Here is a 2989-nt window from a genome sequence, read left to right on the forward strand (position 1 = left end):
AGAGAGAGAGAGAGAGAGAGAGAGAGAGAGAGAGAGAGAGAGAGGAGAGAGAGAGAGAGAGAGAGAGAGAGAGAGAGAGAGAGAGAGAGAGAGAGAGAGAGAGAGAGAGAGAGAGAGAGAGAGGAGAGAGAGAAGAGAGAGAGAGAGAGAGAGAGAGAGAGAGAGAGAGAGGGAGGAGAGAGCTTCACAAAGATTCAGTCTGACATATACCTCACAGGAAGACTTCTCAAAGTAAGGATTACACAGTGGAATATCCCCATCATTATTTGTCTGCCCCCCACCCCAATTCTGTGAAGTGCCAATACACAACTATATGAGAACAATATGTTCTGAGAAATATTTTAGCTTTGTGGAGCAACCAGACCCAGAATCAAAACCTCTTTTAGAAGCCATTAGGACTTAAGACAAAATATGTCATTACATGTGCATAATTTTTATGCATAATATTGAGGAACACTCATCTCTATTCATATTGTTAGCACTACACTAAAGTGCAGTGTTGCCATCTCCTAAATCTGTATTTAGGACAGAATACAATCCAAGCACCTGCTCACGAAAGGAACCAATACTGATAAAATTTATAAAAATGAAAAATCTTTTCTGGCAAAATCACATTTCTGTTAACTTATTCTGCTGTGATTTTTTCTTAAAAAAGCACTGGTGTTAGAGACGGTGGCATTCTGTCATGGCATCTTGTTTTTAAGTGTGAGTGGGTCATGGGTGTGAGTGAGGTCATCAAAACTAATTTTCAACACCTAGATTAGCATCCCCTCCATTATCACTGCTACATCTGTTACTTTCCTGCGACATGGGAGGGTGTTGAGGTAAGGACAGAAAGCATATCAAAAGAAGAATGAGAAGATGATTATATTGTTTTTTGAGTATTTTAGTCTGAGCAAACATTTTGAGATTTCGCTTTACACTAAAAGTCACTACACGTCTCCAACCTGGGAACTGTGTGTGTGTGTGTGTGTGTGTGTGTGTGTGTGTGTGTGTGTGTGTGTGTGTGTGTGTGTGTGTTTTGCTAGGAGATGCTGTGCCTGCAGCTCTAAGCGAGCTGCTACATGTTTGAGAGGAGGGAAATATGAGAACTGCAGAGTGAGTGATAAAGGGCTGTAATTAAAGTATTACATCGCTTTCCTAATGCTAAGCACAGAGCAGCAGCCCACCACCTCAGTGAGGCACAGCACTCAGCGCTGTCTGGGCCTGAACCCGACCCCCACACCTTAATCACGTGCACACACGCGCACGCGCACACACACACACACACACACACACACACACACACACACACACACACACACACACACACACTGTGTCATGCTTTACAGTCCGGAGCCCAGGTTTTTAAAACCAAATTTAATGTTAAGTTCATTTAACTTTATTTCAGAATGTCAGAATTTCAGTCATTCCCTCGTGTTTTACATGTGTTCTGAAATATTGTATCACAGGTAAATGGTAAATTAAGCTTATGTAATTGCATGTAGTTATAGAAATGTGAAAATCTGAAATGTACAGGGATATGTTGTGATCCCTCAAATTTCATCCTAAGCTAACCAAATGTAAAACCTTCGCTCCCCATGTGCATTAATGAGCATTGGCTGCCCATCACCCTGACGCTGGTTCAACACTGTTCCTGCCTTGGACCACTTTTGATAGATAATGACCACTGCAGACCAGAAAAACCCCGCAAGAGCTGCAGTTTTGGAGAAGCTCTGAACAAGTCGTCTAGTCATCACAATTTTGCCCTCGTCAAACTCGCTTAAATCCTTACCCTTGCCCATTTTTCCTGCTTCTAACACGTCAACTTTGAGAACAAAATGTAAACTTGCTGCCTGATATATTCAACCCACTAACAGGTGCCATGAAGAAGAGATAATTAGGGATATTCACTCACTGGTTGTAATGTTATAACGTCATAATTTTATGTCTGATCAGTGTATGTATGGTAAATCTTTGAAATAAATTAATTCAGCAGCAGTTAAAATTAAAGCATTTTTTTATTTATGTCAGAGCTCACTAAATACTAAAAAAAAAATAGTAATAATACATTAGGATTTATTGATGTTAAAATATTTAACTTAAGTCTAAAGGTTTCTAATGTGTAAAAGTTAAACTGTTAAAAGGGTAAAATCTAAAAACGTCATATATATATATATATATATATATATATATATATATATATATATATATATATATATATATATATATATATATATATTAAAAAAACATATAAAATAATCCAATTGTTTGCAAGGACGTTGCTACAAAATTCCAATGGCAATTGGATGCTGTCTGGTGGTTGCTATAACATTGTTAGTAGTTTTTAAGATGTTGCTTGAAGAGAGTAGTGGCTTGGTCTATATTTGTCCAGTGTTGTGATTTGTGTGTGTGTGTGTGTGTGTGTGTGTGTGTGTGTGTGTGTGTGTGTGTGTGTGTGTGTGTGTGTGTGTGTGTGTGTGTGTGTGTGTGTAGGGTGCTCAATTAAGTGGTTGCTTTACCTATCATGTGGACTGAATGAGTAGAGAGTGAGTCAGGGTGGGTGAACAGCGGCCAAGGTGTCCGTCATTATTTTTACGCCTGTCATGTCTCATGAGGTCAAACAGTGTGGGATGGGGGAGTCAGACACACAAGTAGGCTCTTCACAGAGGATTATAATCAACAAAGCAGAGTCCACACCTGCAAAGAGAAAAACAGAGGAGAGAGAGAGAGAGAGAGAGAGAGAGAGAGAGAGAGAGAGAGAGAGAGAGAGAGAGAGAGAGAGAGAGAGAGAGAGAGCGGGAAGGGAAGGGAAGGGAAGGGAAGGGAAGGGAAGGGAAGGGAAGGGAACCAAACTGCATCATTACTGAATGAGTGAGACCAGTGAAAAACAACACCTGCATACTGTCCAAGTGTGAAGTGTATGAAGTGCAGTCGGTATGCCACAGAAACTTTTGTACCTACACATAGAAATTAGATGGCTGTGTTACATTTGTGCTATACTTAAAAA

This window comes from Silurus aristotelis, assembly GCF_946808225.1.
Source record: "Silurus aristotelis genome assembly, chromosome: 4".
Classification (NCBI taxonomy): Eukaryota; Metazoa; Chordata; class Actinopteri; order Siluriformes; family Siluridae; genus Silurus; species Silurus aristotelis.